Source organism: Mustelus asterias, chromosome 19, assembly GCF_964213995.1.
Source record: "Mustelus asterias chromosome 19, sMusAst1.hap1.1, whole genome shotgun sequence".
Taxonomy (NCBI): domain Eukaryota; kingdom Metazoa; phylum Chordata; class Chondrichthyes; order Carcharhiniformes; family Triakidae; genus Mustelus; species Mustelus asterias.
In genome coordinates this window covers 19,751,804-19,777,667 of record NC_135819.1, presented here as the reverse complement: position 1 = coordinate 19,777,667, position 25,864 = coordinate 19,751,804, and the positions used below count along the sequence as shown (strand labels likewise).

The window sequence follows — 25,864 nt, the reverse complement described above, 5'->3', positions numbered from 1 at the left end:
ATGGATTTGGACCCCTCCCCTTGCCCTGGGGCAAGAACCAACAGCCCAATGTGGAACAGATATCCCATCTCTGGGCTCCCATAAAGGGGGAGGGGGGGGTCTCGGGCAGAGAATCTCTGCATGGTAGGGTGTTCCTGCCATTTTCCTTTATGGCCCATGTTAACACACTAAACAATTCCACACACAACCCTGCTCACAGAGAGAGAGAGAGGACTGTCAGCCAGAGAGACAGAAGATTACCCCCACTTTCTACATTTAACACCAACCCACCCCCAGTTCCACTGTTCAACTTGTTCAACCGACGAAGGAGCAGCGCTCCGAAAGCTAGTGGCGTTTGCTACCAAATAAACCTGCTGGACTTTAATCTGGTGTTGTTAGACTCCTTACCAACTTTTTTCCCCCCAGATATAACCTCACCAGTGGCTGGCATTTACGCATTAAAAGTATTGTTTTAAAATGTGTGTTAACCTGCTGCCTCACAGTGGCAGGGACCTGGGTTCGATTCCGCCCTTTGTGGGGGGGGGGTCACTGTTTGTGTGGGGTTTGCGCGTTCTCCCCGTGTCTGCGTGGGTTTCCTCCGGGTGCTCCGGTTTACCTCCCACGCTCCAAAGATGTGCGGGTTAGGTGGATTGGCTGTGGTAAATTGCCCCTTTTTAGTGTCAAAAGATTAGAGGGATTGGCAGCCGCAGTGTGAGGCTTCAGTGTCAGCGGATAGAGGGATTAGCGGGGTAAATGGATGGAGTTATGTGGATAGTGCCTGGGTGAGATGCTCTGTCAGATAGTCAGTGCAGAATTGATGGGCTGAATGGCCTCTTGCACTGTAAGGATTCTGGGGCAGTGATGGTTTATATTTTGTTTCCCCAAAATGATGACGGGGAGTGTTTGGCAGTCCTCAGTGCTGAGGGAGTGCCACACTGTTGGAGGTGCCATCCCGAGACCCTGGTTGCCTTCTCTGGTCCATTGCTGCTTTTTAAAGATGAGGGGGGAGCTCTCCCTGGTTAATATCGATCTCTTGTCCGATGCCAGAGCGGGCTACTTGTCATTCTCGCGTTGCTGTTTTGTGGCATCTTGCTGTGTGCGAAATTGGCCGCTGTGTTTTCCTCCGTTACAACAGAGACTGCGTTGAATTGGTTATGAAGCACTTTGGGTTGTCCTGAGGTTGTGAATGGTGCTGAAGTTTTTGTGGGATAGTCGGTACAAACAGCCCAGGAGTCAGACTGGGTCTCAACCAGTCTGCTGTTTATATACTGGCTTTAATGTCTCTTATGTCGCTGGATTGTACTCGCCTGCCTGTGTGCGATGGTGCTGTGAGGCAGCAGTGCTAACCACTGTGGCACTGTCCTTCCCATGCCACTGTACCGCTGTTGAGGGTGGCACGGTGGTGAGCACTGCTGCCTCACAGCGCCTGGGTTCGATTCCCGGCTTGGGCCACTGTCTGTGTGGAGTCTGCACGTTCTCCCCGTGTCTGCGTGGGTTTCCTCCGGGTGCCCCGGTTTCCTCCCACAATCTGAAAGACGTGCTGGTTAGGGTGCATTGACCCTGCTAAATTCTCCCTCAGTGTACCCGAACAGGAGCGTGGCGACTAGGGGATTTTCATAGTAACTTCATTGCAGTGTTAATGTAAGCCTTACTTGTGACACTAGTAAATAAATTTAAACTTTGAGATTGCTTCACGCTGACACCGTTGGTCTCAGGGATAGTGGTCCAGGCTTTAGGGCAGCGTCAGGATCTGGAGTGATGCTAACCCGGCCTCTGAGAAAGGAAAGGATTGTCTTTTTCCCTCCGCCTCGCTCCACTGCATTTCCAGCGGTGGCCAGTGGGTGGCGAACAGGGGCTCTGCCAGCTGGCCACCGCTCCCTGGCAGTGATTGGTTAGCCCAGCAGTGACTGGAGGGATAAAGCCCCGGGGGATGGTGTGGGGAGCGTGCGGACATTGTGAGCTGTTAGTTTGAAGTCTCTCTCTCTCTCTCTCCTTTCCTGCTCACGTTAAGCTGGTCAATATTCTCTCTCTCTCTGTCTCTAATTCTCTTCCCCCTCGGTGAATCTCCGCTTCCCTCTCTCTCGCAGCATGAGGTTTGGTTCCAATGCGCTCACACAGCGGCTGCCAATGGGTGACTCCTGGCTGAGAGTTTGGGCACAATGTGTTTGCAGTTACCCGCTCTCGAGGGCAGTGCAGTGAGAGGTGGGCAAGTGCTGGCCTTGCCAGCAACGCCCACGTCCCGTGGGAGAATCAAAAACATTTTGCCCCACGAAGGTATTGTGGAGTTAAATCTCCCCTTTTAATTCGTGTCCACCCGACCCCCTCCCTCCCCCCCCCCCTCCTCCCCCTTTCACCACCACCCTCCCTTCCCCCCTCACCTGACCTCCCCCCCCCCCCCCCCTTCACCCTCGCCCGACCTCCCCCTCCCTTCCCCCCCTCACCTGACCTCCCCCACTCTTTCCCCCCCTCGCCCGACCCCCCCCTCTCCCGTTCACCCTCATCTGACCCCCTACCTCCCCCTCTCTCCCCTCCCCCCTTGCCCTCCCCCTCACTCTACCTCCGCTCCCCCCTCCTCTCCCCTCTCGCGCTCCCCCTCCCTCCCTCCTCACCTGACACACCCCCCCCCCCCTCTCGCGCGCCCCCTCCCTCCCCCCCCTCACCTGACAACCCCCTCCCCTCTCGCGCTCCCACCTCCCCGCCCCCAGCCCCGGTTTAACGGGAAAATCACACAACAGATATGGGTAAAGAGGCCTTGATAGATCACAACAAACCCACCCAGTCTGCTGGCGGGGGGAGCGGGGGACAGACACATGGGGCATTTGCTGTTGGAAAAATCTGAGAAGTTCCTGTCTGAATCCTCCCCCTCCTGAGGAGTTGGGAACGAGTTGGGCAGCTCACCCGCCTGCTGACAACCCGTCACCCTTTCTACATTTCGTACAAGCTGATTGACACCCCGGCCAGAAACGGGAGCAGCTCTCGTCCGAAGCAAATCAGCATCAACCCCTCACAGGCCAGAGACCTGGGCTGCGGGGCCTACTCTCTGGGAGAGAAACCACAGCCTGCCTGACAGCTAACCTTAAAATGGCGAGCCTCTCCTCCTCACTTACCTACTTCACTGGAATCAACTCCGAGCACAATCCATGCCCTCCATCGTTTCGCAAACCTCAACTTTTAAGTTTTTAATCAGCAGTGGGACATGGTCGCTGGCTGGGCCAGCGTTTATTGCCCATCCCTAGTTGCCTGAGGGCAGCTGAGAGTCAACCACATTGCTGTGGCTCTGGAGTCACATGTCGGCCAGACCGGGTAAGGAGGCAGATTTCCTTCCCTAAAGGGACATTAGTGAACCAGATGGGTTTTTCTGACAATCGACAATGGTTTCATGGTCATCAGTAGGTTCTTAATTCCAGATATTTTTTATTGAATTCCAATTCCACCATCTACCGTGGTGGGATTCGAACCCGGGTCCTCAGAACATTAGCTGGATTAATAGTCTAGCGATAGTATGAATGGGCCATCATCACCACCTCTCTGACTGTAAGTCTCGGCTTCTGAAAAGTGTAGAGTGCCAATTATGTCAGTGTGGAGTCTACATGTTCTGGAGTCGACATGTTCTCCTGGAGTCTGCATGTTCTCCCTGAGACTGCGTGGGATTCCTCTGGGTGCTCTGGCTTTCTCCCACAGTCTGAAAGTGTGCACATTGGGTGGATTGGCCATGCTAAATGTGCGGGGTTACGGGGATAGGATGGGCCTGGGTAAGATGCTCTGTCAGAGTCCACCGGTGCAGGTTCGATGGGCCGACTATCCTTCTGCAGTGTAAGGATTCTATTCTAATTCCCCTTGCATGTCTTGCCAACTCCCTTTGGCACCTTTTCCAAAGTCTCCACGGCCATGTGTAGCGACTGGAACTGGACACGGTGTTCCAAGTGACGGAGCTCTGGTGCAAGGATAGAGTAATCAATTTCACAATAGGGCTTTAGTAGTCTAATTGGTATCTTTATTGCGAAAGTTCTCCCTGAAATGCAGGATATCTAATTATTCTGGTCATCAAAGAATTTGATAGAATGGAAACTAGCTTCTCCCTTTGGGAAAAGCTACATAAAGCTCTCCATGTGAGGAACAGAGGAATGGAAATCCAAGCTTTGTCAAGAGTCTGTCTGCCCTTGGGGCTTTTTATAACCGTGGAATTCAGAAGTCCATTTGAGAGCTGTTGTCTCCCGTTGGAACGGCAGGTTGGCACCTGATGGGCCCAGTAGTAATCTGGGAATAAACACGCTATTTCATTGCAATGTATCTGTCAGAATTTCAGTGTCTATGCGGAAGAGGTCAGCTTTTTAACAACTAATCCTGTTCCATTACACGGTCTTTATTAAGGATTCTGTGGCCTTGCTGCCCCTTGTTTGGCTCCAGATCGGTGTGGCGATATGCTGGCTGGAGTTGGACTTTGCAGAAACCGTTTCTTCAGCTGTAGAATCGATGTCAATGTACTCAACTTCACCCGACAGCTTTTCTAAGGTCTCTTCAATCAGCACAGTGGTTAGCACTGCTGCCTCACAGCGCCAAGGACCCAGGTTCGATTCCCGGCTTGGGTCACTGTCTGTGTGGAGTTTGCACGTTCTCCCCGTGTCTGCGTGGGTTTCCTCCGGGTGCTCCGGTTTCCTCCCACACTCCAAAGATGTGCGGGTTAGGTGGATTGACGATGATAAACTGCCCCTTAGTGTTGGGGGATTAGGAGGGTAAACATGTGGAGTTACAGGGACGGAGCCTGGGTGGGATTGTTGTCGGTGTAGGCTCGATGGGCCAAATGGCCTCCTTCTGGACTGTAGATTCTATGATCTATAACATGAGTGAACCTTAATTTTTCGCACAGAGACTGGCTTCTTTAAGTTTAAGTTTATTTATTAGTGTCACAAGTTGGCTTACATTAACGCTGCAATGAAGTTACTGTGAAAATCCCCCTAGTGGCCACACTCTGGCGCCTGTTCGGGTACACTGAGGGAGAATTTAGCACAGCCAATCCACCTAACCAGCACGTCTTTCGGACTGTGGGAGGAAACCGGAGCACCCGGAGGAAACCCACGCAGACACGGGGAGAATGTGCAGACTCCACACAGACAGTGTCCCAAGCTGGGAATCGATCCCTGGTCCCTGGCGCGGTGAGGCAGCAGTGCTAACCACTGTGCTACCGTGCTGCCCCGGCAGAGATGCCCTTAATGGGGTGTAGACCCTAGAGCCAACGGCTTTAGCTGTTGGTGGTGGGTTTGACGCTCAACGCGGAGTCAGAAGGTTGCGGGTTTTAGTCTCTCCACTCCACAGACTTGCAGTACCCGAGGGAGTGCTGCTCTGTCGGAGGTGCCTCTTGGTGCAGTACTGAGGGAGTGCCCCTCTGTCAGAGATGCCATCTTTCCGAGGAGAGGTGAAACTGAGGGGAAGTCAAGGATCCCATTGTAAGCGAGTGCAAGGAGAGGCTTGTGCTTAACCCTGGTGCGATGGGCAATAATTATTCCTCAATCATCACCAATATACTGGAGGTTGTTCGAATGACTAGATAAATGCAAGTCTGCTTCGGGGAACCTTGCTTCCTCTCTCACCCACTCTCTCTCGCACTGGCCGGCTCCCCCGCTGGCGCCGGCTCCCCCGCTGGCGCCGGCTCCCCCGCTGGCGCCGGCTCCCCCGCTGGCGCCGGCTCCCCCGCTGGCGCCGGCTCCCCCGCTGGCGCCGGCTCCCCCGCTGGCGCCGGCTCCCCCGCTGGCGCCGGCTCCCCCGCTGGCGCCGGCTCCCCCGCTGGCGCCGGCTCCCCCGCTGGCGCCGGCTCCCCCGCTGGCGCCGGCTCCCCCGCTGGCGCCGGCTCCCCCGCTCACTTCTTGTTGCCTCTCGCTTGTTCTCTCTTTCTCCCGTGCCCGTGCCCTTTAACACAGTGCGATCTGTCAGGCCTGCTGTGTGCAGTAAAATTCAGAAGCTGCTGGAACCGGATGTAACAGTCTGTTATTACAGCCCGGTACCGGGCTGTTATCTGATGAAGGTTATGTTTTTGTGTTTCCTCTCTCTCTGCCTCACTAACTATCTCTTACACCGCACCCCCCCCCCCCCCCTGTTTATTCCTGTGCGGTTATCTATTGTCAAGGACGTTGTTGAGATAGATTTGAGGAAGGCCATTTACTCCACTTCCCACTGGTGCTGCCTCCTGAATGAATCCATTGCTTTTGTCTCCGACGGTCGGCGGGGACTCTGTTCCCCGCACGCGAAGGGCTTCCAGATATCAGTTTTGCAAAGCAGATAGACAAATTTGCATTGATATGGCACCTTTACATGACTAACCCTTGACCCAAAACAAACTGCAAGGCAGCAAGGCATCTCTGAAGTGTGCTCACAATGTAGGAATGGCCGCCAATCTCTGCACAGCAAGACTCTAACGTACTCTTGTCAGGAGAGGGATCAATAAGATGCTGGGGCAAAACTCCTCTGTGCGTCTCTGACAGTGCAGTACTCCCTCTGTACTGCGCCGCAGTGTCAGCGTGTTGGCCTGGATCATGTATAGACAAGTCTCTGGAGTTTTCATCTTGTGGCGCAGTGGGTTGGCATTCTGTCTCTGAGCCAGAAGCTCCAGGGGTTCGAGTCCCACCCCAGGACTTGATGGTCAAGGAAGGTGCGTTCATAACGCGACCAAACAGGTTGAGTGGCAACCAGCAAAATCCTTCCAAACGCGCCAATGGCTGGTGGTGAGAGCGGGAGAGACTCCTGGTCAGATACGCTTGATGTGGAATGGGCCCCTCGAGCTATAAGCCCCCTGGCGACAGATAGCGACCTGATCCGGGAATTACTAGCGATGGGAAGAGAGGAAAGCCTGCCTTAGCGCGCCACTGGGTGCGGGACGAGAATCTGAGTTGGAATGTTACTTCATTGTCCTGTCTCTCACTCGCCCCTGAGGGTGACTGCCTCCACCCCTCTTGATCCTGATGGTTCTGGTCCCACTCCTCAGGCTTGAGCAGGACACCCTGGCTGCCGGTCCGGGGTGGCACACTGAGGGAGCGCTGTGCTGGCTGGAGGTGCCCACATTCGGGGAGTGGCGAAACTGAATCCAAACATCTGCGGAGGGAGGGAACGATTTCCCTGTCTGTCTGGCTATTGGGTGCAGTGTTTTTCTTGCCCCACTCTGATCCCATTTAGCTCCGAGACTGAGCAATTGTACACCTACCCCATAAACAGGGGAGTGAGGAATTTAACAAGTACACTTTGAAATGTGTCAATGACTCGCCCTCTTTTAGCACTTGTGGTTAACCCGATGAGGTGACTTCATTTTTCCCCCGTACTCTTTGCCCTTGGTGTGAACTGCTGTTAGATTTCAGATTTGTTAATGCACTGAGGGATGTTTCACTTCTGTTCACGGGTTCTGCACAAGTTGTCGATTAATATCATCTATTTCCAGTCCCGCCGTCTAAACCCGGTCTTATTTGTATATTCCCCTCGCTCTAGCTGTTACTGGTAACTTTACACTCTGTCAGCAGCTTTGCCGGGGCTGGCACAGTGGTGAGCACTGCTGCCTCACAGCGCCAGGGACCCGGGTTCGATTCCCGGGCTTGGGTCACTGTCTGTGTGGAGTTTGCACATTCTCCCCGTGTCGGCGTGGGTTTCCTCCGGGTGCTCTGGTTTCCTCCCACAGTATATGTTAGCTGCATTTATCATGCTAAATTGTGTCCCGGGGTGTGTAGGTTAGAGGGATTAACAAAGAACAGTACAGCACAGGAAACAGGCCCTTCGGCCCTCCAAGCCCGTGCCGCTCATTGGTCCAACTAGACCATTCGTTTGTATCCCTCCATTCCCAGACTGCTCATGTGACTATCCAGGTAAGTCTTAAACGATGCCAGCGTGTCTGCCTCCAGCACCCTACTTGGCAGCGCATTCCAGGCCCCCACCACTCTCTCTGTAAAAAAACATCCCTCTGATGTCTGAGTTATACTTCGCCCCTCTCAGCTTGAGCCCGTGACCCCTCGTGATCGTCACCTCCGACCTAGGAAAAAGCTTCCCACTGTTCACCCTATCTGTACCCTTCATAATTTTGTACACCTCTATTAGGTCTCCCCTCATTCTCCGTCTTTCTAGGGAGAACAACCCCAGTCTACCCAATCTCTCCTCGGAGCTAAGACCCTCCATACCAGGCAACATCCTGGTAAAATTAGCAGGGTGAATATGTTGGGTTACGGGGATAGGGCCTGAGTGGGATTATTGTCGGTGCAGACTCGATAGGACCGAATGGCCTCCTTCTGCTCTGTAGGGATTCTATGATTCTAACTGCTTACATTTGCCAATTTCCCCACATCTTCTCACTCTAACTTCTTGAGGTTGTTTATCGTGAATTTAGTCGATGATTGCGAAATGCTCGTCAAAGACAGTGAAGTATTTCCGACCATTTTAATTTTAGCACCTGGGGTGGGGGGAGGGGACTTCAGCACAGCATGATCCCACAAGCTGATCGAGACCCTGATCACATGACTTGGTCCAGTGATGGAGGCTGAGAGAGATCCTCCACCTCTGCCTCCGGGGTAATGTTAAGCAGTGTCCACCCAGACCTGAATGGAGTGCGCAGTGTCAGCGGATGGGTGCCGGTTGTTGGTGCGCGTGGTGTCTGCCTGTTGTGGGTGGTGCGCTCTGATTTGTACCCTGCTGGCTTGGGTGGCACAGTGGTTAGCACTGCTGCCTCACAGCGCCGGGGACCCGGGTTCGATTCCCCGCTTGGGTCACTGTCTGTGCGGAGTCTGCACGTTCTCCCCCGTGGGATTCCTCCGGGTGCTCCGGTTTCCTCCCACAGTCTGAAAGATGTGCTGGTTAGGGATGCATTGGCCATGATAAATTGCCCCTTTAGTATCAGGATAAATGCATGGGGTTACGGGGATAGGGGCCTGGGTGGGATTGTGGTCGGTGCAGACTCGATGGGCCGACTGGCCTCCTGTACTGTAGGGATTCTATCCTGTGATTATCCTGAGGGGGTTGTGTCTGTGTGGGATCGAGTGCCAATGGATAGATTATCATTCACTGCAGCGTGTGACAAACCCTCTTTCAAATCCCACTCCTCTCACTGTGTTCCTTAGAATTCCACTCCGAAAGTTGTTAGAATCTTCTTGTGCTTTCTCTCTCTCTCAGCCTGTTTTCTTGCCTATTTCCTCCTCTCCCCTTTTTAATTCCCTACCTCCCTCTCAAAATTAAACTAGTAATGGGAATACTCGATTGTAAATTCACATTTGGGAGCTTGGCATTTTAAATGATTCTTTGATTCGGAGAGAGCGTAAAGAAGGTTCACCAGGATGTTGCCTGGTCTCGAGGGTGTTGGCTATGAGGAGAGGTTGAATAAACCAGGATTGTTTTCACCGGAAAGACAGAGGCTGAGGGGAGACCTGATAGAGCGTCTACAAAATGATGAGAGGCACAGACAGGGTGGACAGTTAGAGGCTTTTTCCCCAGGGTGGAAGTGTCAATTACAAGGGGGCACAGGTTCAAGGTGAGAGGGGGAAAGTTGAAGGGAGATGTGCGGGGGAAGTTTTTCACACAAAGAGTGGTGGGTGCCTGGAACGCGCTGCCAGAGGAGGTGGTGGAAGCAGGCGTATTAGCAACATTTAAGAGGCATCTGGATGGGTACATGAATAGGGAGGGAATAGAGGGATACAGACCGAGTCAGGGCAAAAAGGTTTATTTTTAGTTTAGTTAGGGCATGATCAGCACTGGCTTGGAGGACCAAAGGGCCTGTTCCTGTGCTGCCACGGTGGCACAGTGGTTGGCGCTGCTGCCTCACAGCACCAGGGACCCAGGTTCAATTCCCGGTTTGGGTCACTGTCTGTGCGGAGACTGCTCGTTCTCCCCGTGTCTGCGTGGGTTTCCTCCAGGTGCTCCGGTTTCCTCCCACAGTCTGAAAGACATGCTGGTTAGGCACCGGAGTGTGGCAACGAGGGGAATTTCACGGTAACTTCATTGCAATGTTAATGTCAGCCTTACTGGTGACTAATAAATAAACTTTATACTTTTCTTTGTTACTAAGCTATCATTTCCCCACCGCAATGCATGCTCCATCTTGCACACTCTCATGTCTGGCCTGAATCCAACGCTTCATCGCTTTATCATGCGACCTGCCAGGATTGTCCCGCATACACTCCCGAGTTCAAATGACCAGTGGTGGGATAGGGCGGATCGAGAGGTGTTAAGACCATCCTCGTTTCCAAAACTCTCATTGGCCTTTCCCACCTTATCTCTGGAATCTCCTCCAGCCCCACAAACCTCTGCAATATCCGCAGTCTCCTCATTCTGTCGCCTTGTGCGTTCTCTCTCCTCATCACTCCGCTATGAGTGGAGCTGCCTCCAGCCCAAACTCTGGCCTTCCTCCTGTGCCGCCATCCTGCTCTTCAGAAACACTTAAATACGGCTTGAGGGAGCTGTTGTCGAAGTTTTTCATCTTGCACTCATCAGGACAAATGCAAGAATTCCAAATTTCATTTATACTGTAGGAGGCAAGAGTGCTGATTGGCCGAGGCTTTGGCCTGGGGAAAGCTACGGGGCGCGAAAGGCCTCAACATGTCCCTTCAGTTGCATGGATCAGCAGAGTGTGGGTCTTGCTCAAAAAACCCACACTGGAAAAACCCAAAATGTGTTTGTTGTCCCTCATTGCTTTCTCTATGGCATTGCCTTGACCAATCAGGGTTGACTTACCAACCAGTCCACTGTTAGATGTGATTCTGAGATTAGGCAGCACTTTTCGAACAACCCTGAGTGTGCCAATAGCTTCAGTCGGCCTCATAAAGTGCCTCCTTTAAACTTCCTCAAAGCAACACATTTGTCCCCAGGCACTTGTCCTCTCCAAACAAAAGGAATAGAACCATAGACTCCCGACAGTGCAGAAAGACCCATTTGGCCCATTGAGTCTGCACCAATTCTCCGAAAGAGCATCATGCCCACCTAACCGACACATCTTTGGGGACACAAGGGGCAATTTAGCATGGCCAATCCCCCTAATCCGCACATCTTTAGATTGTGGGAGGAAACTGGAGCACCCGGAGGAAACCCACGCAGACACGGGGCGAACGTGCAAACTCCACACAGACAGTGACCCGAGCCGGGAATCGAACCCGGGTCCCTGGTGCTGTGAGGCAGCAGTGCTAACCACTGTGCTGCCCATTGCTCCATAGCAACGCCTTGCCCAATCAGATTTGACTTGCCAACCAATCGGCACCCTTTCTGGTGTAGTATAAATTGTGATTGTTTGAAATTTGGTGTTCTTGTGTTTGTCCTGATGAGTGCAAGACAAAAAACTTTGACAACATGTCTTTCTTTTCAACCATGTTCAATCTCTGTAGTATCAAGCCAATTGAGGAGAGAGTGTAACTGGTGGCAGAAGGGTTAGTTACCAGAAGGCAAAGATTTCCAGTGAGTAGCGAGAGCCAGAGGCAACATGAGGAAGTGTTTATGTATTTTTACCCAGGGAGTTATGATGCTCTGGAATGCCCTGAGGAGGTGGTGCTGAAGAGAGAATTGGGTAAGTACTTGATGGTAATGAGTTATAGGGCAATGGGGAAAGTGCGAGGCAGTAATGGGATTGAACTTTCAAAGAACTAGGATAGACATGAAGGGCCAAGTGGCCTTCTGTGCTGTAAGATTTTGCAAGAGATGATTTGCAACACTCAGGGTATTAATGCTGGTGTTTTTCTGATGGGAGCTACAGGACTTGTTCTCAGCTTGGAGGGTTTATAATGAATGTTTAGCTAAACATTGCTGTTAGTTCCACCTAGTCTCCTAATGAAGCAACTTTCTCTCTCTCCTTCCTTCCCTTCTTTCTCTCTCTCTCTCTCTCCTTCCTTCCTTCCCTTCTTTCTCTCTCTCTCCTTCCTTCCTTCCCTTCTTTCTCTCTCTCTCCTTCCTTCCTTCCCTTCTTTCTCTCTCTCTCTCTCCTTCCCTTCTCTCTCTCTCTCTCCTTCCTTCCCTTCTTTCTCTCTCTCTCTCCTTCCTTCTCTCTCTCTCTCTCCTTCCTTCCCTTCTTCTCTCTCTCTCTCTCTCTCTCCCCCTTCCTTCCCTTCTTTCTCTCTCTCTCCTTCCTTCCTTTCTCTCTCTCTCTCTCCTTCCTTCCCTTCTTTCTCTCTCTCTCTCTCTCTCCTTCCTTCCCTCCTTTCTCTCTCTCTCTCTCTCTCCTTCCTTCCCTTCTTTCTCTCTCTCTCTCTCCTTCCTTCCCTCCTTTCTCTCTCTCTCTCTCTCTCTCCTTCCTTCCCTCCTTTCTCTCTCTCTCTCTCCTTCCTTCCCTCCTTTCTCTCTCTCTCTCTCTCCTTCCTTCCCTCTCTCTCTCTCTCTCTCCTTCCTTCCCTTCTTTCTCTCTCTCTCTCTCCTTCCTTCTCTCTCTCTCCTTCCCTCCTTCCTTCCCTTCTTTCTCTCTCTCTCTCCTTCCTTCCTTCCTTCCTTTCTCTCTCTCTCTCTCTCCTTCCTTCCCTCCTTTCTCTCTCTCTCTCTCCTTCCTTCCCTCCTTTCTGTCTCTCTCTCTCTCTCCTTCCTTCCCTCCTTTCTCTCTCTCTCTCTCTCTCTCTCCTTCCTTCCCTCCTTTCTCTCTCTCTCTCCTTCCTTCCCTCCTTTCTCTCTCTCTCTCTCCTTCCTTCCCTCCTTTCTCTCTCTCTCTCTCCTTCCTTCCCTCCTCTCTCTCTCTCTCTCTCCTTCCTTCCCTTCTTTCTCTCTCTCTCTCTCCTTCCTTCCCTCCTTTCTCTCTCTCTCTCTCTCCTTCCTTCCCTCCTTTCTCTTTCTCTCTCTCTCTCTCTCCTTCCTTCCCTTCTTTCTCTCTCTCTCTCCTTCCTTCCTTCCCTTCTCTCTCTCTCTCTCTCTCGAGAATAGTCCCTAAGCTGCGCGGTGTTTACCGGTCCTGCAGTGTTGAGTGTGGATAGGCCTCTGCTGAGTCTGTGGATTGGACACACTTCGATGATGCGATGCACGGTTTGCTCTCACCCACAGGCAGGAAGAGGGTGGCACCAGTGCCCCACCTGTGGGGCTTGGCCAATCAGGGGCCGTGGTCGGTCCTGAACCTTTTGAGGACATCCCACTCTTCCTTTGGAAGCTTGAAAACGGGCAGTTGTCGGGCTGGGTTTGAGACCAGGGACTTGTCGTGACCAATGATTCCCATTTGTTTGTCCAGATGGAATTTGATCGAAGTCCAGTGTGAGAGAATTTTTTCCAGATGGGAGGCGTGCCTTGGGTGGGGTAATTCCACCAGCAGGAAGAGGCAGGCGGGGGAGTGGGAGGGCTTTGTAAACTGTTCCTATCATTTTGTGGGTTGTTATAAGTTGCCGGATGTGCGGAGGAGTAATACTCACCAAGACGGGGAGCCAAGGAAGTGGTGTTGGGTAGTGTTCCAGTCATGATGCGCATGGTAGCATTCGGCCAGGTATCAACTCTGTGTGTGTGTGTGTGTGTGTGTGTGTGAGAGAGTGCGAGAGTTGACAGAGAGTTGACTGCTTTGACAAAGAGTCATCTGGACTCAACGTCAGCTCCTTTCTCTCCTCACAGATGCTGCCAGGCCTGCTGAGATTTTCCAGCATTTTCTCTTTTGGTTTCAGATTCCAGAATCCGCAGTAATTTGCTTTTTATTAGAGAGTGTGAGAGTTGATCTTCGCCAAGTGAAATACTCCGCTACTGAGTGTTGAGTGTGGGATGGGACCAATGGATAAGAATACACACCGTACCCCCCCCCCCCCCCCCCCATCCCCCACCAGTATCCAGGCTCGCCTGGGGAGGTGAATGATCCGACCAGCAGACAACATTCCAAAGGCAGCTCCATGAGACGCGTCCACCCGAGGAATCCTAGTCTCAAAGCTGATAGGAACTAAGCAACAATAAAAGGCTTACTGCTTCCTGAGGCACCCGATTGGTGCAATCTGGATCCAGCGGGGAATGCTGTCAAGTTTGGAGGGAGATTGTCCCTCTCCCCACAATTCCGGGGGAACATGTTGGCCCTGATCATAGATTGTTACAGTGCAGAAGAAGGCCATTCGGCCCATCGAGTCTGCACCGACCACAATCCCACCCAGTCCCAATCCCCATAACCCCCACGCATTTACCCTGCTAATCCCCCTGACACTAGGGTCAATTTAGCACGGCCAATCCATCTAACCTGCACATCTTTCAGACTGTGGGAGGAAACCGGAGCACCCGGAGGAAACCCACGCAGACACGGGGAGAAGGTACAAACTCCACACAGACAGTGACCCAAGCTGGGAATCGAACCCGGGTCCCTGTGAGGCAGCAGTGCTAACCACTGTGGCACCGTGCCGATCCCGGAGCAGTTAGGATGGGTTAGCGAGGGTGACAGACTGATGTGTTTGCTTTGTTGTTCATCATCGTAGGTCAGAATGGCCCTGTTTCCTGTTGGTAGCGCTGGGTTATCGTGTGGTCGGCATGGTTAGTGTGAAGTGTGTGTGGGCTGTGATTGGATCACACTTGTTGCTGTAACTATGGGGGCAGGAGACTGATGGGCCATAGGATCACTAACCAACGGCCTGTGTCCCGCTGTATCTCCCTCGGTGCTGTGGCTTAGTTGGTCAAAGCGCACGTCTTGTAAACCGGAGATCCGGAGTCCATATCTCAGTGATGCCTCGGTCCATTTGTCCACTGCGTGGGCTTCAAATCAAAACCGTGGGCAACAGTGCAATCTTATTAAGGCAGAGGAACCTGCTCCTGGGCCAGGCCAAACGCGCTGTTAACAGGTCCAGGCAGTGGGCAACCGAGGGGAACATCCAGTCTGACTGTCTACCCCTCTAACACAGCTATAGTCACAGCCGGGTGTCCCTGGAGAGGGAGCATGCGGTGTCTGAGGGCATCATCGGCCTTCCGTGCCCACTGGGCACCGCAGGGGTTGACGTGTATTATTGACCCTTTAATCACATTTTGCTTTGATGTTTTAAGTTTCCTTTCTGCGTTGTTGTTTGTTTTGGGCGGTTCCCTCCTTTCTGAGGGCTGTCCTTGCTTTGTCCCTGAGTTTGTTTGATTTACTGGAAAGGAAATGCTGCAACGGCTATTCCCGTAACTGGAAAGGAGTCCTGGGTCTAACCCAGTGATAACTTTTAAACATACCATGTTGGTAATTGTGTTTATGGCACTCCCAGGGTCTCACAACCCTGTACGGCACAGTGGTTAGCCCTGCTGCCTCACAGCGCTAGGGACCCGGGTTCGATTCCCGGCTTGGGTCACTGTCTGTGCGGAGTCTGCACATTCTCCCCGTGTCTGCGTGGGTTTCCTCCGGGTGCTCCGGTTTCCTCCCACAGTCCAAAAGACGTGCTGGTTAGGGTGCATTGGCCGTGCTAAATTCTCCCTCTGTGTACCCGAACAGGTGCCAGAGTGTGGCGACTAGGGGAGCAGTTCAGAGTCGACCAGAGTCAGTGGCGGAACCCTCTCCCTGAAGGGTGTTAGTAACTGAAGGGTTTTTAACCACAATCCGGTAGTTTCGTGATTATTATTATTATTTTTTTAATTCTCGGATTTGTTCATTCATTGAGTTTAAGTTCCTTCAGCACTTGTGGTTGGGTTTGATCTTGTGCCTGGGGAACATTAGCCCAGGATGACTTGGCCAGTGATGTAACCATAACACTGGTGTTTCTCTGTGTCCTTCACTCAGCAGGAAGAGGCTGTTTACACGCAGACATTGTCCTTGGCGGGTTCATTGTATCCTGTCTAGCTCTCAACCATGGACCACGTGGTGATGTCTTTCCTCCCCCACTCTGCTCTCCCAGTTTGGGTGTGTGGGTCACCTTTTCTAGCGATTAATTTCTTTTTCTAGGACGCTCAGACAGATTTGGGAGTGTGGCAGGCATGTTGCTGCGAGGTACACTAAAGTACATTGTGTCTCCTCTGGCAATCCCGCTACACCACCCAAGGAGATTTACAGGGGGGTTAGCGGCACTGGAGAACTTCAGCAACAAGGCAAGGTCGGGCAGGGAGGGGTTGTTATCTTTAGAATAGAGGAGGCCAAGGAGAGATTTAATTGAGCGTAAAAGAATACAGTGGGTGGAATGGACTCGCTCTGTGCCAGCGATTTGTTGCGTTTCCATTCCCAGGTGTCGAGCACCTTCCAGGTGCGAAGGATTCGGTGACATTCCTACCAGGAATCTTAGGTTCCCCACAGTGCAGAAGGAGGCCATTCAGCCCATCGAGTCTGCACCGACCACAATCCCACCCAGGCCCTCTCCCCGTAACCCCTGCATATTTACCCTGCTAATCCCCCCAACACTAAGGGTCAATTTAGCACGGCCGATGCACCCTAACCAGCACGTCTTTGGAGTGTGGGAGGAAACCGGAGCACCCGGAGGAAACCCACGCGGACACGGGGAGAACGTGCCGACTCTGCACAGACAGTGACCCGAGGCCGGGAATCGAACCCGGGTCCCTGGCGCTGTTGAGGCAGCAGTGCGAACCACTCAGTCGGCCTTTCCCCACTTGGCACCCCTTTAACCGTGGGGATAACTCTTGTTCTCCCACGGGGGAGGGAGGGGATTCTTTTGTTCACCATGCTACAGGCCTCAGTCAGCGAGTTTGCTGAGTGGTTGTTATCGTGCTCCAGTTTGTCCCTGGAGTCACAGTGACCAGGGCAACGTTGCAGTAAAACGCCCATCATCACTTCTGTGCTATTTCTCATCCTGTCCGCCCTCGGGCGCTCAGGTAAATCATTGTCAGCGATGGAGTCACGTGGGCCAAGCACTTCCCTGGTTAGTGCCTGATCAGAGTGACTTTGCTGCCTTCTCCCCAGGCCCTTCCACTCCTTTTAGCGGTACAATCTTCAGATGTCTCGGCCTCACCTTGTGCAGCTCCAGTGGGGAAGTGGTCTTGTCACTGGCCTAATAATCCAGAGACCCCGAGTAACGTCCTGGGGACCCGTGTTCGAATCCTGCCACGGCAGACGGTGAGATTTGAATTCAATAAAAATCTAGAATTAAAAGTCCAATGATGACCATTGTTGGAAAAACCCATCTGGTTCACTAATGTCCCTTTAGGGAAGGAAATCTGCCATCCTTACCCGGTCTGGCCTACATGTGACTCCAGAGCCACAGCAATATGGTTGACTCTCAAGTCTGAAATGAAGGGCAGTTAGGGATGAGCAGTAAATGCTGGGCCCAGCCAGTGACGCACACATCCTGTTTAAAAAAAAAGATTTTAAAAAGAAAATTTAAGCGATTCCTTCACACAAATTTTTAACTAGCTTTTGCTGTCCACTTTTGGGGACGGGTATTTGACGTAACGGCAGGACGGGATTTGAGGGGCTGAAAGGCCGCCTTGATACGGAGCCGCGGGCATTTACCCTCTGAGGTGCACCAAGGGCCATTTTGGTACATTGGAGACCAGACCCACTGTGAGGACCCCACAGTTCAGTCAAAGAATGCTGGCGGGATTGCTTCTGCCTGCAGCCAGTGGCCTTACCCGGTCACCCGTCCACATTGGGAAGGAAGCCATCCACAGCCTGGCCTGTGGTGGGTGGGGGGGGGGTTGCTGTTGGCATCCTGGCCTGTGGGGTGGGGGGAGGTCGCTGTCGGGTGGGGGGAGGTCCTGGCCTGGTGGTGGGCGGGGGGAGGAGGGGGGGGGGTGGGGTGCGGGGGGCACTGTCGGCCTCCTGGCCTGTGGAGGGGAGCGCTGTCGGCCTCCTGACCTGGGGGGAGGGGCGCTGTCGGCCTCCTGACCTGGGGGGAGGGGCGCTGTCGGCCTCCTGACCTGGGGGTAGCGGCGCTGTCGACCTCCTGGCCTCCACTCCACACCCACACAGAGAATCCTTTATTGAACTGCATGAGCGAGTGACTCGGTTCAGGAGGGAATACCACACGGACCGCAAGGGTTCAGGAAGGCAGCTTGCCACCACCATCTTGCTGCCACCACCACGTTCTCAAACGGGGGCGGGGGGGCGAAGGACTAGGCAATAATTGCTAATCCTGCCGGTGACTCCCGCATCCTTAGAGTGACTCACACAAGATAATAAGAAACAACCTTGAATATATTCAGTGACCCAGCCCCGGCTTGCTGGGGAAGAGAATTCCAATGCTTACAATGATTTTAAATTCCTTTTCATAGATTTGTAGACGTTTACAGCACGGAAGGAGGCCATTCTGCCCATTGTGGTCACAAAGATCTGACTACACCAATCAAATCTTGCAGCGCGTGGCCCATAGTCTGGCAGTGCAAGCGAATATCTAAATGCTTCTTAAATGTTATGAGGGTTCCTGCCCTCTTTCAGCCAGGGAGCTACAGATTCCCTCTGGTTTCCTAACTCCCAGCTAAGCTCTACCTCTTACCTTAAGTCTAAGCCTCCTGGTTATTGACCCTTCTACTAATGGAAAACATGTCTTCCTATCCATTCTATCTTCTACATACTTACACACCTCTATCAGATCCCCTCTCTACCTTTGCTGCCTCAAGGAAAACAACCCCGGCCTATCCAACCTCTCCTCATAGCTCGGACCCTCAGTCCAGGCAGCATCCTGGTGAATCCCCCCGCCCCACCGCACCCCCTCCAGTACAATCTGTGAGCACAACTGCACGCATTTGAGACAACGACTTTTGCATCATCTGCAACTTAAATGGGTGATGCCTTATTCTTTAGTGGTAGACTATTAATCCAGAAACGCAGCTAATGTTCTGGGGACCCGGGTTCGAATCCCGTCACCGCAGGTGGTGGAATTGGAATTCAATTAAAAAATATCTGGAATTAAGAATCTACTGATGACCATGAAATCATTGTCGATTGTCAGAAAAACCCATCTGGGTCACTCATGCCCTTTATGGAAGGAAATCTGCCGTCCTTACCCGGCCTGGCCTACATGTGACTCCAGAGCCACAGCAATGGGGTTGACTCTTAACTGCCCTCCAAGAGCAACAAGGGATGTGCAATAAATGCTGGCCCAGCCAGCGACGCCCATGTCCCACGAATGAATAAGAAGAAATCTCATGCTATATTTTCCCAACGTCCTCTCGACATGTACCCCAAGCCCCTGCCAAATCTTATGTTTCAATGAGATCATCTCTTGCTCTTCAACTCCCAGTGGGCATTGGCCCAACCTGCTGAACGTTTCCGAGTGAGACGCTCCTGGGAGTCAGCCAGGTGAACCTTCTCTGAACTGCTTCCAATGTGAGACATGTTGAGAGCCTGACTGGTGGTTTGCTTTGCACCTTCTGTATGCCCATCACACTCGGTAACTGAGCCACCAAAGATGTGTGGGTGAGGTGGATTGGCCATGATAAATTGCCCCTTTAGTGTCAGCAGGGATTAGCAGGGTACATACATGGAGTTACAGGGATAGGGTCTGGGTGGGATTGTGGTCGGTGCAGACTCGATGGGCCGAATGGCCACCTCCTGCACTGTAGGGATTCTATGATTTTTATGATTCATTGGACAATACAGGGGAACAGCTTTCCCTCAGCACAGGTGGCACAGTGGTTAGCACTGCTGCCTCACGGTGCCAGGGGCCTGGGTTCGATTCCTGGCTTGGGTCTGTGCAGAGTCTGCGCGTTCCCCCTGTGTCTGCGTGGGTTTTCTCCGGGTGCTCTGGTTTCCTCCCACACTCCGAAAGATGCGCTGGTTAGGTGGATTGGCTGTGCTAAATTCTCCCTCGGTGTACCCGAACAGGTGCTGGACTGTGGCGATTAGGAGATTTTCACAGTAACTTCATTGCCGTGTTAATGTAAGCCTTACTTCTGACTAATTATTTAAACTTTCCTTTTGCTCTACTTCAGCCCTCCCCCATTAATTGGGCCAACACCCCCCGGCTTGCAGAAGCTCTTCCTCCATAGCCTTTGGACAGGGGTGAGAAATGGCACTGAGTCCAACTCTCGACAGCCCCCGAGATTGAGGGCGCAACGCTGAACAAGACTCTGATCAGTGGAGAAGAATTGGGCAGAGTGCGTTGCTGACTGTGAGTGAGAATTGTTTGGACGTAGAATGCTACTTATAACTTTTAATGAGGACTTTGGTGTACTGGGCCTTCCAGGACTGTGTATTTATAGCGCTCCCCTGCTGCTCAGAGTGGCTGTATAAATCTGTGGCTTTTGTTCTGCCTTTTCTTCTCTTTCAGCCTGGTGGTTTTGCTTTGTGCTAGAGTTAGCAAAACCGCCAGGCTGCCTCCGCTCAGTTTGATTGTGATGGTTCTGAGGAGAAGTGGTGAGTCTTGCCGTGCAGACAGCTTACCCTGTGCTCAGAGAGGGGAGGTTGGCGATTCTTACACCACCGTTACCTGTTCTTCTTCCTTCCCTGCTGCTTGAGAAGGTGCGAACTCTTCCCGTCTTTCTGTTGTTCAGCAGCTGCTCCGAGAGTAGCGCTGTCACCTCCTTGAGTTAGGATGTTGTGGGTTCAGTCTGCAGATTTGACGCTCCCAGTGCAGTGCTGAGGGAGTGCTTTACTGCCACGGGGAGCTATCTAGAATGGCATTCAGTGATTGGTCAGGGCTAGTGATTGGTTGGTGCGTGGATGAGGAGGCTCCGTGATTGGCAGGGGAGGGCCTCCCTGATTGGTGGGGCTCTGGAGGAAGGAAGTGGCCCTGTGATTGGCCAGGGTGAATTTTTAAAAAAATAATTATTCATTCGTGGGACATGGGCGTCGCTGGCTGGCCAGCATTTATTGGACTGGGCATTGGACTGGGGTAAACACAGTAAGAAGTCTAACAACAGGTTAAAGTCCAACAGGTTTATTTGGTAGCAAAAGCCACTAGCTTTCGGAACAGGCTGTTCCTTCGTCGGGTGGGTGGGTGTTCTGATTACAAACAGGGCACAAAGACACAAACTCAATTTACATGAATAATGATTGGAATGTCTCCAGACAATACACATCTCTTTAACCTGTGCTCCCTCCACTCACATTGTCTGTACCTTTAAGACTTGATTAGCTGTAAAGACTCACATTCCAATCATTATTCATGTAAATTGAGTTTGTGTCTTTGTGCCCTGTTTGTGATCAGAACTCCCACCCACCTGACGAAGGAACAGCCTGTTCTGAAAACTCCTGGCTTTTGCTACCAAATAAACCTGTTGGACTTTAACCTGGTGTTGTTAAACTTCTTACAGCATTTATTGTCCATCCCTAGTTGCCCTTGGAGTTGCAGTTGAGAGTCAACCACATTGCTGTGGCTGTGGAGTCACATGTAGGCCAGACCGGGTAAGGACGGCAGATTTCCTTCCCTAAAGGGACATTAGTGAACCAGATGGGTTTTTCCAACAATCAACAATGGTTTCATGGTCATCAGTAGATTCTCAATTCCAGATATTTTTTATTGAATTCAAATTCCACCATCTGTCATGGCAGGATTTGATGTGCGGGTTAGGTGGATTGGCTGTGCTAAATTGCCCCTGAGTGTCAGGGGGGACTAGCTAGGGTAAATGCATGGGGTTATGGGGATAGGGCCTGGGTGGGACTGTTGTTGGTGCAGACTCGATGGGCTGAATGGCCACCTGTAGGAATTCTATGAACCCGGATCCCCAGAACATTAGCTGAGTTTCTGGGATTCATTGTCTAGTGACAATACCACGAGGCCATCACCTCCCCTTGGGGCCAGTTTGACGCAGAGATCGATGTTTCTGCTTTCAGAGCTCACCAGACCTGGCCACAAGTCAGGCAGGAGGGGCCAGTAACAGAGGGGGTGGGGAGCTGGGGGAGGGGGGGGGGAAGGGTTAGAGTGGGGAGCTTGGGGGAGGGGGAGGGTTAGAGTGGGGAGCTTGGGGGAGGGGGAGGGTTAGAGTGGGGAGCTTGGGGGAGGGGGAGGGTTAGAGTGGGGAGCTTGGGGGAGGGGAGGGTTAGAGTGGGGAGCTTGGGGGAGGGGGAGGGTTAGAGTGGGGAGCTTGGGGGAGGGGGAGGGTTAGAGTGGGGAGCTTGGGGGAGGGGGAGGGTTAGAGTGGGGAGCTTGGGGGAGGGGGAGGGTTAGAGTGGGGAGCTTGGGGGAGGGTTAGAGTGGGGAGCTTGGGGGAGGGGCAGGGTTAGAGTGGGGAGCTTGGGGCAGGGTTAGAGTGGGGAGCTTGGGGCAGGGTTAGAGTGGGGAGCTTGGGGCAGGGTTAGAGTGGGGAGCTTGGGGGAGGGTTAGAGTGGGGAGCTTGGGGGAGGGTTAGAGTGGGGAGCTTGGGGGAGGGTGAGAGTGGGGAGCTTGGGGGAGGGTTAGAGTGGGGAGCTTGGGGGAGGGTTAGAGTGGGGAGCTTGGGGGAGGGTTAGAGTGGGGAGCTTGGGGGAGGGTTAGAGTGGGGAGCTTGGGGGAGGGTTAGAGTGGGGAGCTTGGGGGAGGGTTAGAGTGGGGAGCTTGGGGGAGGGTTAGAGTGGGGAGCTTGGGGGAGGGTTAGAGTGGGGAGCTTGGGGGAGGGTTAGAGTGGGGAGCTTGGGGGAGGGTTAGAGTGGGGAGCTTGGGGGAGGGTTAGAGTGGGGAGCTTGGGGGGGAGGGTTAGAGTGGGGAGCTTGGGGGGGAGGGTTAGAGTGGGGAGCTTGGGGGGAGGGTTAGAGTGGGGAGCTTGGGGGAGGGTTAGAGTGGGGAGCTTGGGGGAGGGTTAGAGTGGGGAGCTTGGGGGAGGGTTAGAGTGGGGAGCTTGGGGGAGGGTTAGAGTGGGGAGCTTGGGGGAGGGTTAGAGTGGGGAGCTTGGGGGAGGGTTAGAGTGGGGAGCTTGGGGGAGGGTTAGAGTGGGGAGCTTGGGGGAGGGTTAGAGTGGGGAGCTTGGGGGAGGGTTAGAGTGGGGAGCTTGGGGGGGAGGGTTAGAGTGGGGAGCTTGGGGGGGAGGGTTAGAGTGGGGAGCTTGGGGGGGAGGGTTAGAGTGGGGAGCTTGGGGGGGAGGGTTAGAGTGGGGAGCTTGGGGGGGAGGGTTAGAGTGGGGAGCTTGGGGGGGAGGGTTAGAGTGGGGAGCTTGGGGGGGAGGGTTAGAGTGGGGAGCTTGGGGGGGAGGGTTAGAGTGGGGAGCTTGGGGGGGAGGGTTAGAGTGGGGAGCTTGGGGGGGAGGGTTAGAGTGGGGAGCTTGGGGGGGAGGGTTAGAGTGGGGAGCTTGGGGGGGAGGGTTAGAGTGGGGAGCTTGGGGGGGAGGGTTAGAGTGGGGAGCTTGGGGGGGAGGGTTAGAGTGGGGAGCTTGGGGGGGAGGGTTAGAGTGGGGAGCTTGGGGGGGAGGGTTAGAGTGGGGAGCTTGGGGGGGAGGGTTAGAGTGGGGAGCTTGGGGGGGAGGGTTAGAGTGGGGAGCTTGGGGGGGAGGGTTAGAGTGGGGAGCTTGGGGGGGAGGGTTAGAGTGGGGAGCTTGGGGGGGAGGGTTAGAGTGGGGAGCTTGGGGGGGAGGGTTAGAGTGGGGAGCTTGGGGGGGAGGGTTAGAGTGGGGAGCTTGGGGGGGAGGGTTAGAGTGGGGAGCTTGGGGGGGAGGGTTAGAGTGGGGAGCTTGGGGGGGAGGGTTAGAGTGGGGAGCTTGGGGGGGAGGGTTAGAGTGGGGAGCTTGGGGGGGAGGGTTAGAGTGGGGAGCTTGGGGGGGAGGGTTAGAGTGGGGAGCTTGGGGGGGAGGGTTAGAGTGGGGAGCTTGGGGGGGAGGGTTAGAGTGGGGAGCTTGGGGGGGAGGGTTAGAGTGGGGAGCTTGGGGGGGAGGGTTAGAGTGGGGAGCTTGGGGGGGAGGGTTAGAGTGGGGAGCTTGGGGGGGAGGGTTAGAGTGGGGAGCTTGGGGGGGAGGGTTAGAGTGGGGAGCTTGGGGGGGAGGGTTAGAGTGGGGAGCTTGGGGGGGAGGGTTAGAGTGGGGAGCTTGGGGGGGAGGGTTAGAGTGGGGAGCTTGGGGGGGAGGGTTAGAGTGGGGAGCTTGGGGGGGAGGGTTAGAGTGGGGAGCTTGGGGGGGAGGGTTAGAGTGGGGAGCTTGGGGGGGAGGGTTAGAGTGGGGAGCTTGGGGGGGAGGGTTAGAGTGGGGAGCTTGGGGGGGAGGGTTAGAGTGGGGAGCTTGGGGGGGAGGGTTAGAGTGGGGAGCTTGGGGGGGAGGGTTAGAGTGGGGAGCTTGGGGGGGAGGGTTAGAGTGGGGAGCTTGGGGGGGAGGGTTAGAGTGGGGAGCTTGGGGGGGAGGGTTAGAGTGGGGAGCTTGGGGGGGAGGGTTAGAGTGGGGAGCTTGGGGGGGAGGGTTAGAGTGGGGAGCTTGGGGGGGAGGGTTAGAGTGGGGAGCTTGGGGGGGAGGGTTAGAGTGGGGAGCTTGGGGGGGAGGGTTAGAGTGGGGAGCTTGGGGGGGAGGGTTAGAGTGGGGAGCTTGGGGGGGGAGGGGTTAGAGTGGGGAGCTTGGGAGGGGGAGGGTTAGAGTGGGGAGCTTGGGGGGGGGAGGGTTAGAGTGGGGAGCTTGGGGGGGGGAGGGTTAGAGTGGGGAGCTTGGGGGGGGAGGGTTAGAGTGGGGAGCTTGGGGGGGAGGGGGAGGGTTAGAGTGGGGAGCTTGGGGGGGAGGGGGAGGGTTAGAGTGGGGAGCTTGGGGGGGAGGGGGAGGGTTAGAGTGGGGAGCTTGGGGGGAGGGGGAGGGTTAGAGTGGGGAGCTTGGGGGGGAGGGGGAGGGTTAGAGTGGGGAGCTTGGGGGGGGGAGGGTTAGAGTGGGGAGCTTGGGGGGGGAGGGTTAGAGTGGGGAGCTTGGGGGGGAGGGGGAGGGTTAGAGTGGGGAGCTTGGGGGGGAGGGGGGGGAGGGGAGGGTTAGAGTGGGGAGCTTGGGGGGGAGGGGGAGGGTTAGAGTGGGGAGCTTGGGGGGAGGGGGAGGGTTAGAGTGGGGAGCTTGGGGGGGAGGGAGGGTTAGAGTGGGGAGCTGGGGGGAGGGGGAGGGTTAGAGTGGGGAGCGGGGGGGGGAGGGGGAGGGTTAGAGTGGGGAGCGGGGGGGGGAGGGGAGGGTTAGAGTGGGGAGCGGGGGGGGGAGGGGAGGATTAGAGTGGGGAGCTGGGGGGGGAGGGGGAGGGTTAGAGTGGGGAGCTGGAGGGGGAGGGTTAGAGTGGGGAGCTGGAGGGGGAGGGTTAGAGTGGGGAGCTGGAGGGGGAGGGTTAGAGTGGGGAGCTTGGGGGGAGGGGGAGGGTTAGAGTGGGGAGCTGGAGGGGGAGGGTTAGAGTGGGGAGCTGGAGGGGGAGGGTTAGAGTGGGGAGCTGGGAGGGGGAGGGTTAGAGTGGGGAGCTGGAGGGGGAGGGTTAGAGTGGGGAGCTTGGGGGGAGGGGGAGGGTTAGAGTGGGGAGCTTGAGGGGGAGGGTTAGAGTGGGGAGCTTGGGGGGGAGGGGGAGGGTTAGAGTGGGGAGCTTGGGGGGGAGGGGGAGGGTTAGAGTGGGGAGCTGGGGGGAGGGGAGGGTTAGAGTGGGGAGCGGGGCGGGGAGGGGCGGGTTAGAGTGGGGAGCGGGGGGGAGGGGAGGGTTAGAGTGGGGAGCGGGGGGGGGAGGGGAGGGTTAGAGTGGGGAGCTGGGGGGGGAGGGGGAGGGTTAGAGTGGGGAGCTGGAGGGGGAGGGTTAGAGTGGGGAGCTGGAGGGGGAGGGTTAGAGTGGGGAGCTGGAGGGGGAGGGGGAGGGTTAGAGTGGGGAGCTTGGGGGGGAGGGGGAGGGTTAGAGTGGGGAGCTGGGGGGAGGGGGAGGGTTAGAGTGGGGAGCGGGGGGGGGAGGGGGAGGGTTAGAGTGGGGAGCGGGGGGGAGGGGAGGGTTAGAGTGGGGAGCGGGGGGGGGAGGGGGAGGGTTAGAGTGGGGAGCTGGAGGGGGAGGGTTAGAGTGGGGAGCTGGAGGGGGAGGGTTAGAGTGGGGAGCTTGGGGGGGAGGGTGAGGGTTAGAGTGGGGAGCTTGGGGGGGAGGGGGAGTGTTAGAGTGGGGAGCTTGGGGGGGAGGGGGAGGGTTAAAGTGGGGAGCGGGGGGGGGGAGGGGAGCGTTAGAGTGGGGAGCTGGGGGGGAGGGGGAGGGTTAGAGTGGGGAGCTGGAGGGGGAGGGTTAGAG

The 25,864-nt window shown here is 54.8% G+C and overlaps 1 protein-coding gene across 2 annotated transcripts in view; it reads left to right on the top strand.

Annotated features, from left to right (window-relative positions):
- LOC144507540 (lysophosphatidic acid receptor 1-like) overlaps window positions 1–25,864 on the top strand; it is a 70,719-nt gene that overhangs the window by 585 nt on the left and 44,270 nt on the right. The window lies entirely within an intron of this gene.